The sequence below is a fragment of the Triturus cristatus genome, chromosome 12, assembly GCF_964204655.1.
Source record: "Triturus cristatus chromosome 12, aTriCri1.1, whole genome shotgun sequence".
NCBI classification, from domain to species: Eukaryota; Metazoa; Chordata; class Amphibia; order Caudata; family Salamandridae; genus Triturus; species Triturus cristatus.
This window is the reverse complement of record NC_140595.1, coordinates 575,975,585-575,986,466: the sequence shown is the minus strand read 5'-3', so window position 1 is coordinate 575,986,466 and position 10,882 is coordinate 575,975,585. Positions and strand designations below refer to the sequence as shown.

The 10,882-nt window shown below is 46.3% G+C and overlaps 1 long non-coding RNA gene across 1 annotated transcript; it reads right to left on the bottom strand.

The window, feature by feature from the left end:
* Nucleotides 1-317: 317 nt before the first annotated feature.
* Nucleotides 318-10,313, bottom strand: LOC146776285 (uncharacterized). The gene is made up of 4 exons (XR_014972234.1): nucleotides 9,933-10,313; nucleotides 930-988; nucleotides 753-826; nucleotides 318-670 (listed from the first exon to the last, which is right to left on the bottom strand). It is a non-coding gene; the product is annotated as an uncharacterized LOC146776285 (long non-coding RNA).
* Between the last annotated feature and the right edge of the window lie 569 nt (nucleotides 10,314-10,882).

Below are 10,882 nucleotides of genomic sequence, written 5' to 3'. Positions count from 1 at the left end.
TGGACATGTGTGCCACTCCACATGACAGGCAGTGGGTCAGATGTGTTGCCAACTGTGTCATCATGATCATTACAGAAAACGGGGTAACCCAATCTGGTCAAGGACCTGGGTAATGTACGTTACAAAAAACAGCGGTCCTAGACCTATACTTAGAATGAATTAATCAAAATACTTTGTTTTTAATGATTCAGTTAACCATGTCATTAAATGAGGTAAACAACATAAAAAAGCAGAAAACGACCTTGAAAAGAATTCACCATATATTTATTCAATAATATTTTGGATAAAAGCCATATATATTATTTTAATCACATGAATCAATCAAAGGAGGTTGCACCAGAGGAAGGTGTGCAGTGAAAAAGAGAGGGTGCTCAAGTGTAAGGAGATAAAGAAGAAGAATACTTCAACACATTATCAGGAATTTAATATGTCAAGGCAGGGAAGAGCGGTTACAAGTCACCGTCTTAGCTAGTCTGTCCCAATGGCATTCATATAAACTTGACTTTTGTTTCATAACAGAAATCAATTCCGAAGTAGCACATTAAGAAGGGTATTTCGGGTACAGACTAAATACAAAAGGGGCGTCGACGTTTCGATCCGACTTTCGACCATAAGGGAAATTAGACAGCCTCGGTCTTGCGGATCTTCATCAGGACTTGGCCTGGGCAACCTAAAAGGCAATTGGCGCCGATTAGTAGGTCGTTGCATTAAAAAGGGGGTTAAAATCAATGAAAAAGTATACAGGGGCTCACCTATCAATTATGGGTGAGTAGCGAAATCCACGGTTCATACATGGAGTCCAATAGAATGAGTTCTATAATCCAAACTTGAAAGATAAATGTAATCAATGTAAGATCAGCTAAAGTAATAAACTTCTAACTATTACAAAGGAAAACATTGAATTGAATTTAATTGAATAAATTGAATACCTTGACAGTGAATGTCCAAAAGTTAACCACCAGAGGCTTCAAGGGACGATTACAGCCAACTGTGTAAACAGAGAGGGAGCTAAGTTGTAGCCTCTGTGCATGTGAATTGCTGCGATTTACATACGTTACTCAGTGGAAAAACAACAGTAAAGCTCATGGAATCACACTGCCACAGTAAAACGACCGGACCATCAATTAAATTAGAAACGGGGTCAGATGGATAATAAAACCTAAATTAGAAGACCGTGTATCACATAACGCTCGACACTGGGTGTATACAGTGCTCAGAGGACGCCTGAATGCCAATAAGAAACGGTATACTTAGGCCAAAGACGAAGGAAGTATATCGGTTACATGTCATGCAAGGAGCCGGCATATTCAAGCTAAGCGCATTTGACACGGAGGTCCTACGCGTCACGGCCGCGTCTAGAACAAAACATCGTAGTGATCCAAGGGTCGGAGAGTTACTTACTGTTCCAATTCAAGAATAAGCGGACAACTGGGGTTCCTTAGATTATTTAGTTTGAGCGCGCCTAGCCAGTACGCGGTCGTCACCATGGAATCAGGCACAAATGGAGCGGGAGGTGGACGGTGTTCACGTAAGTTATAACGTTACCGGCAACGTCAGGCAGTACGTGACCGGTGTGAGGATGGGAAGGGAGGAAAGACTCCCGAAATAATAGCGAGTGACAGAGCAAGGTCAAAATATTTACAATTACTTACAAACTTAATAATAGCGATATTACAACAGAACATACCGTGTTATAATTACATAAAAAACATGAGCATAGAATTATACACATATTAGATAGACATCATAATAAGGATGATGCGACAAAACACACAGTCTTGCAATTACATGAAAGCCATGAACCTGGAATATTTTTCAACAGACAATGAATGAGCCGGTGGTTGACACTAGAGCCCTAATGTCTGAACCAGCCAGATGTAGTACAAGAATGATACAATACAATTAGTAATTCGTGAGTACTGAGACCTGTCTGCTGATCTCTTCAAATTCGTTAAGGCCTCGGGTTACTGTGTTTAGAGAGTGTATCCATTTGCACTCGCGTTTATTGAGGGTTATGCTGAAATCTCCCCCTCTGGGGTTGGGGCTTACCTTTTCTATGACCCACCATTGAAGACTATTGGCCGCATGGTCGAATAGCATAAAATGCTCCACTAAGGGGGCACCCTGTACTCTACATCGAATACGGCTACAGTGTTGTAGTATACGGCACTTGACTTTCTGTATGGTTTGCCCAACATAGATGAAACCGCAAGGGCATTGGATTGCATAAATCACGCCGCTCGTATTACAATTACTGTGTTCCTTTAAGCTGTACGTGCACCCATTGTATGTAAAGTCAGTCATTTCTTTAGACATAGAGCAGGCCTTGCAAGTACCACACTTATGGTGACCATTAATAGGTGGGAGACCCCATAGAGTTGTCTGTGAATGGATCCTAGGAGTGTCTAACATAGATTTAACCACATTGTCCCTAATATTTTTGGCTTTTTTGAAAGCATGTAGGGGGAGTGGTATATTTCTTAACTCATCGGAAACCAGGTGCCAATGTTTGTTGATTGCCTTCTTAATAGCGTTACTCTTCGTATTAAAGGTAGTAACACAAACAAGGCGCTCGTCATTATTCTCCATTCTGACCTTTGGGCTCAACAAAAGGTCCCTAGGGTTGTGCCATGCCCGTTTGCGTGCCTTTTTTAGCAATCTAACGGGGTAACCTCGTTCACTTAGTCTAGCGAGAAGACCCGCTGACTCCTCAAGGAAGTCCTCCTTTTTAGAACAGTTTCTCCTAAGCCTTAGGAACTGGCCAAAAGGCAAATTATCCCTCAAGTTACGTGGGTGGTGACTTGTATATCTCAACAAAGTATTTCGTTCACTGTTTTTCCTATACAGACTGGTGTACAGTTTATCAGATTGAGCATTTATGTTAATATTCAAGAAGTGGATATTGTAACCGCTCTTCCCTGCCTTGACATATTAAATTCCTGATAATGTGTTGAAGTATTCTTCTTCTTTATCTCCTTACACTTGAGCACCCTCTCTTTTTCACTGCACACCTTCCTCTGGTGCAACCTCCTTTGATTGATTCATGTGATTAAAATAATATATATGGCTTTTATCCAAAATATTATTGAATAAATATATGGTGAATTCTTTTCAAGGTCGTTTTCTGCTTTTTTATGTTGTTTACCTCATTTAATGACATGGTTAACTGAATCATTAAAAACAAAGTATTTTGATTAATTCATTCTAAGTATAGGTCTAGGACCGCTGTTTTTTGTAACTGTGTCATCATGGTACGGATGGCCATGTGACAGGTGGCATGATTCAAGTTGTTAGTCAAGAAGTCTTGTACCTTGGCACTCACTACACTTGGCAACATGTCTTCATGTTTTCAATGCTTGACTTTGATGTTTTGTTGTGCAGGACAATAATATGCCTGCATGACAGATGTCTCCCAAGGAAGTGCAGTAGAAACCACCTTTACACTTTCAGGGGACACGCTGGCACATTTGAAAGAAAGGCACAGTTCGAATATGACTTTTTTTCAGATTATACATATACATGTTCCTACAGTGTGGTGGCATTTGGGTAAGTCCTTGGTTGTTGCTGATACCAACTTACGAGTGTCAAGTCATCCAGACCGCCGTGGTGCCATGTATATGTACTTACTGAAACCCCATTTCTTTCTAACAGTGGCTTATTTGAATAAGGCTGGCAGCTCATACAATGACTGTGTAAATGTCGTTTTGTGTGCACCTCCTTGTGTGACTTCTTTTATACAGGCACATGTGTGTTCTGTTCACAAAGTGGCACGTTCACACATTCTAAACATGTCGATTGTGTAAAGTGGTGTGATTTCCAAGGAATCACAATGTATTTCGTTTGGGTATCCAAAGTACTTACAGGTCTCTGAGTGTGGGGACACCTTCAGCATTGAGGTCTGTTATTTAGCCTTGGGTGCACCAATACTGTTTCGTTCACAGTACACAAGAGGTGGCATGCCTTCATAGAATTGCTGTGCTCAACTGTTCCCAGACACTAGCTTCTCAGTATATTTCGATATCAAGTTATTTGCTGTTGTGTCCTATTTTTCCTTGTTTCCAAGTGGCATGGTGGGTCAACCAACTGGGGAGTGCATGGCTTACATATGTGCGGAGTCATCTAGATGTTACTCATGATGCATTGCCTGATATGCACTGTGACCTATTTTGTTTGGACTCATGTGTCAGATGTATACAGGTGACTGATTATTTTCTGTATCTTCACCTTGCCCACAGCATCATCGGAGGACACCTAGGGAGACACCTGCACGGACCTGGAGGAGGGATCCAGCACCAGTGCCACCACTGCTGGTGAGTCTGCGGGAGCAAGTGGCACGGAGGGCAAGGGGAGTCAGGCGGAGGACCTGTCTGGTGGCGACACCGACTACGACGCTGATGGGTCCGAGGCTGAACTCCTCAAGGGGCCGGAGGCTGCTACAACACCTGGCAGCAGCACAACATCTGTCCCCGCCTCCTCTATTCCCATCACCGCCCTCCCAGTTGCTCCGGTCCCTTCTGTCCGTGCAGGGCACCACCATGTCTCCTTCGTGCCAGGCACCACACCCCCTGTCCCTGTCACCCCTGCTGCCCTCACTGCAGAGTCTGTGGACATTCAGCGGCAGTTGCAGGTTGGCCAGACATCGATGCTGAATGTCCTCCATGGCCACACCAGACTGCTGACACAGATGGTGTCGTTCATGGAGGACATGTCAGCAGCGATGTCTGACCAATGGATGTTGCTGAGGTCCATGGACTCTTCACTGACGGCAGCAGTGAGTCTCCTGCGACGCTTCGTCCCCCCCTTACCCCAGCCCCATCCACACTTCCCACTCCCATGCACACCCAGACGTTCCCAAGCACGCACCCCACCAGACACAGGCAGCACACCAACACGTAAGGGCAAGCACACACCTCCTGGCATGCACACTCAGGGGGATAAGGGCACACCCACTGGGTCTGGGGCACACAGGCATACATGCAGCCACAGTCTCACTACCCAGTCCCTCCAAAGGCACTCCCCTTGGCTTCCCTGCCACACAGTCAGACAAGGAGAGCTACTTCATCAACCCACAATGTAGAAGAGACGAGGGATAGAACTGTCTCTGACTCCCTCATACACACTTAATCACACACAACAGAGACATAATACAACGGAAAAAAGCAAGTAAAGCAGTCTTGGATGTTTGAAAGTGGGAAAATCAATAGATTTTATAATACTGCCCTCACACACCCGAGAGTGTCATGCTTCATCATTGGGCCGCATCATACACCAAGGTGCAGACCAACACCTTTGGTGGAGCGCAATTTTTTAGGATGAATGATGAAAGCAGGTGGTGAGGGTAAAGTACAAAGACAGAACAGTCAGAGTATACACAAAATTGTGCTTCTGAGAGAAAAGGAAACAGATAGTCTCTCAAAGTAAAGGGACCAAAAGAAGAGCAGAAAGAAATCTAAAACTGTCTAGGGGTTGACCCTCACACTTTTATTCTTGTCAACCTCTGGCAGGGTTAAAATAAAGGAAATGGGGTATCCAGGGCAGGTAACGACCCTACAATCCCCCTGCTAAAACCAACATGTTTCTGCCAGCTATCTACGTGCCCAGCCGGGTCACTCTGGCATTCATCAGGGTGTTGGTCCCTTGAATGTGGTCTACACCCCTTGTCGGGTACTTATTACCTTATCCACTCGGGGCAGTATCCCCGCTTCACTCTTTTGGAATTTCCAGGAGGAAGGACATATCTATAACAAAAGAAGAGGAAAGCAGTGGATGATCATTCCCACTCAACCTCTTCTTCCAATTAAGCAAAATCATCATTGAGTATCCCACGCATCCTTCTAACGTGAACCATATTCTTCAATGCAGCCTATCTTCCAGCATACCCCGTGCCCCAAAATTTGAGGGAACCACTAGCACCCGACACCCTTACAACAAGTGAACAAGTTTCTGAGTTTCCTCTGTGTATATATACAGACAGTGATCCGAATAAAAGAACCAACCTATCGCTAAAGACATGTCTTTTTCAGTGTGATTTATGTGTCACACCACGTGTTAATAGTCTCTATCGCCTCTACATGTGCCCATCTTTACACTAAACAAAATGATACTCACAAGAGTTTACGAGAAAATGCTCTAAACCCGGGACAGCGGGGGAGGGTGCTCTTGTCGTCACACTCTGTATGAGGAAGGGGCAATGATATAAAAAGACTCATTTGTATGACACATAAACACTCGCGCTAGAATTTGTCCTCTAGCCAATTAACATTCATTGATTCGGTTTCTTGACCACCACCCTACTATGGCACTCAGCGCAATGGCAATGGCAATTCTCCAAGCGGATGGGCGGTGGTCGCAATGCCACAAGTTTGCTCACATCCACACAGTCTCTACACTCAAGGCATCGTTGCAAACAACTACGTGGCTAGAAAGCATTCACGCTACGAGTGAATTTATTCACACTCTCGCGTATATCTCATGTGCTTACTACTCCAAAGAGGCACTGTATCCTCTCTCCCCTCGTCTGTCCTCCGCCGATACGAATCACTCCCCTCGAGTCCCTTTTTAAAGAGGAGATGTTTTCGTGTACGCGGGGTCCTCCACACCCATTCTGTGTATTACCCAGCATTCCCACTGTTTCAATCGAAATAGAAAGAGGCCTTCTGGATGCTATCAGGCCAAATTGTATTCGTGGCGGCCATCTTTGTATTCCTAACGGTTACCGATGGTTTTATTCTCGTAAACCAGAGATATTCTTCTCAGTAGCGGGTAAAAAAACAGGGGGGTCTAAATATACTCGCATTTTATCATTCTACCGAGTGTTGAATTAATGTATAGTCTATCTAACATATACAAGGGAGTCGTGCGCTGTATAGTCTATCTAACATATACAAGGGAGTCGTGCGCTCTGATAGATCGAATCTTTATCTTATCCTCTCTTCAAATACATATAAGTCACATTTCCATGTGCCAATTCCTATTGTGTGATTGAATATAACTGGAACCATGGGATTCCATCGTTTAATCCTATGGTATGGCTTTTCACACGCTCTACCCATCTCTGTTCTCTCAAAAGCAGGAAACTCGAGGTGTCATTCACGTTCTGTGGAATAAAGGGTTTATCCACCACTAGCCACCTCAAGTCTTTCTCATTATGTTCTTTCTCCAAAAAGTGAGCAGTAAGTTTCGTGTTAGATTTGCCACAGCGTATTGTGCTCATGTGTTCTAAAATCCGGACTTTTACTTTTCGTGTAGTCATGCCCACATATAATAAATTAAACGGGCACCTCAGAATGTAAATAACATTTTCGGTATTACATGTGGTGTGTTGTCTAAGTTCCCACGGGCTCCTCAGACCAATGTCAATGTTTTTCCCATTAATTGACAGGGGACAGGCTCTACAAGATCCACAGGCATAATGTCCAACCACTGGGGGTAAAAAATGTGGGCCAGAACCCAAGTGACCCATATCTCTAGTTTTTTTTTTTTTTTTTTTTGTGAGCTTTTAAAATGAAATTCCTAACCAACCCAGGCTCACTCCCTGTGAATTATGTTGCACACCCTCAATCCTCACTGAGGACCACTGGCACAATTCTCCGCATTGACTATGGGTTACGTCACAAATGGACTCCAGGGATATGTCACCTATCCCTTTCTACATGTTATTTGGGATGCTTCAATCAAATTTGTAACCTGCTTACTACCTCCACGGGATAATGAATGCATATGTATTTAGCCTTGTACCCCGTGGAGATGATCTGGTCATGTCTACCTCTTACTCTTTTCCTTAGAACAACGGGAGGGGAATTGTCCCCTTGCCACCGAAGCGACGCTGGTAGTGTCAAGCGAAAGCCTAGCTACAGCAGCTTTAGATGTGGTTTGCGATGTTCTGCGATAAAGTATTAAAGCTGGGGTACTGACCATCTGCTTGCGGCTATAGTGCTCTATAAACCGGTAGACTACCCCAAGAGAGGGCAACAACAGCTGTCTTGCCGAAACTTTCCTCCGAACATCCCACTCATGTGGATGGTAAGTGGAACTGAGAGCCAGGCACCACCGCTCCTTTAATGACGCACACCAAAGACGGGAATGGCCCTGTGCCGCACCACCGGTGACTGTAATTATCATGTAATTGAGCCCGCAGATAGGGAGTGCAACACGCAGCTAAGTCCGCCAACCCCTTGATGCCAATACTCTAACCAACAGGGATCCCCACATTCCCCTAACCATTGGTTCCTTAAATCATAGCTAATCGTGATTAAGGCTATGCATGAGTTCAATTTATGACACCAGCATAAAGATACTTTCCAAATGCATATGTTCAAAGTTGAACCCGCCCTTACCCCTTGCGATTTTGTTGCTTAGATTTTATATTCAGGACCTAGGTCGCCCTACTAACCGCGGCCGGTCACCATTCTGAAACAAATGACTTATAATAGAGCATTGGCAAGCAGTCGCGAAGGGTGTAGGCTGTCCTGATCTGAAGGCAAAGTACCTACAATAGCGCTAAGGGGAGCGTTCGTGAAGGGTGTAATCCCGGCATTGTTCCCCCCTAATAACCTAATTTTTTTTTTTTTCTTTTTTTTTGTATTACCTAGCATGCTAGACGAAAGCTACGCTTTCCGTGCTCACCCAGTTTTTGAGACCCGCAAAAATTGGTGCAGCGCCTATGCCACCAAAGCTGCCTGATTTCACATCATAACCCTGAAACCGTAGCCAGGTTGCAGCAGCGCGGATCCACAACCCCCCGGCCTCCCATCCAAGTACTAACCGGGCGACACCCCGCTTAACTCACCCAGATGTCCATCCGTAGTCCTTAAGGCAGCAAACCGCGCTGCTGCGTTGGAGAGGGGGCGAAAGCGCGCCCCGAAGGTATAGAAGCACTCAATCTATCGTCGTTTTTACATTAGCACCCACGGCAGGGAGAATCACCTAATTGCCCGTAGAACCTGCTGGACGCAGCCCCGAGGCTCGACACCATGGGTACCCACTCCACCACGTGAGTGACGGACTGCATCGTCTCCCTAAGGGCCGGAACAACCTACGTGAACCGGGGGGCGCCCCCCCCCTCGGAAAACATACCAGTTGATTCTACCTCCCACCAGGCACCCGGCGCGTAGGGGAGCGTCCCGTGCCGAGGCCGCCCCCACACCAACTAGGCCCTCATCTGGGGTAGTCGGCTAATGAATAAGGACTTGTGGGCCCACCAGTAGGTACTTTCTGGAGGATCGAACAATCTGCCCGGGAGTGGATTACGTATCTAGTGTTAAGCTATAGGCAGCGATGGGATACGAACCTACGGCTCCAGAGGGACTGGCGCCGAAATCCCGCGCCTTGGACCGCTTGGCGCGACACCTTGAAACAATACATGGTGGCGAAAGTTATCCGCAGGTGACCGGATCGCTGACTAAGTCCTCTTTTTGCCAAAACAAATTCCGGGCCGGCGGCAAACTAACTATATAGCCCCCGTACACAGGAGGAGGACGAGTCTGCCGCCATAAAACCGATGTACCAAGAATCACGTGATGTTGATGCGAACACAACGCTCGACCCCTGGGGTCCAGCACCACAGTCGGCGACGCTGCCAACCCCAAACCACCCGAGTTGGAGTAGCCCCCCTCGTAGTAATACTCCCGTGATCAGAATCACTTGCACCACAGTCGGTGACGCGGCCGGGGTCTATGGCCCAGAGTCCATTGCTCCACCCCTTGGTCCCTGGTGAATCCCCATCCGGTCATAACAATGCAGCAACCCATGTCTATATTCACATGCAACGCCCACTGGCATTCCCTGAAAGTAAGCTTAATCTCGTAATTCCCCTTAGCATCTATCAACTCAAGAGTGAAAGCCGTGCGTCCTCATCTGCTCAATAAAACCTTAACTTCATTCCGTCCCTGTCTAAGCCCTGGATGTGTGCTCTTATTTCGCACACCACAAACCTGCTGACACATAAGAGGCCTCGGTGTCCACAACCATGCCTCCCGGCCGCCATGACGCTCTCAGCTTGGCCTGCCTCGTGCTTCTTGCTGGCTTCCTCCTCCGGATCCGCAGGTCGCCTTCCGGGAATCGTGCTGTCTCCATCTCGCGAGGTGGTCCCGACATGAAACGAAACAACATAGGAATTATCCCCGCTCCTGAGACAGTTTGCCTATTTCTCCTCTTTTTTTATTTTTTTTATTTTTACCAAATAATCCACTAACGCTTTTATTTATACCAAATAATCTACTAACGCTATATTCCCCATTGCAACGCTATTGGTCGTCCCCTCCACTGTGCCCCCGCCATCTAACGTGCTCACCGTGCAAATCCAGTGCGATGGCTCTTGGTGCTCAGTGAAGGGAAAAGAGGCCGATCCTTCGTCTCGCGGGACTTTTTAAAGCTGCTGCCTCCTTGAGCAGCCCCCAATGACGTCTTGGGAGCCACCCCTCCGATGTGGCGACAACAACAGAGGACAACACTCCCCCTCGGCTGCTCCGGCCCGTTCCGCGACTAAGGGCGCCACTCTGCTATGCGCCGGGTGCGCCTTCAGCCAGCTTACAGCCCGCCAGAAGAGTGACAATCCAGGCCCTCATGCTATCACATATTGATTATGGTAATGCCTTGTATTTCGGCTGTCCCCGCTTCATCGTCAGAAGATTGGAGACTGTGCAGAATGGTGCTGCACGACTTCTGATGAACATCCCTAAACATCAGTCTCCTACTAGGGCTCTTAAAGACGGCCATTGGTTCCAGTGGAACGACAAGTTCAGTTTTAGACCCTATGCATTACACATAGGGCAATCAATAAAAAAGGCCCCTTACTGTTAAGACCTTTATCCTCCCTATATTTCCCTGAGAGACTTCTTAGATCCTCCTAAGCTCATCTATTGAAGGTCCCGAAGGTTCGTAG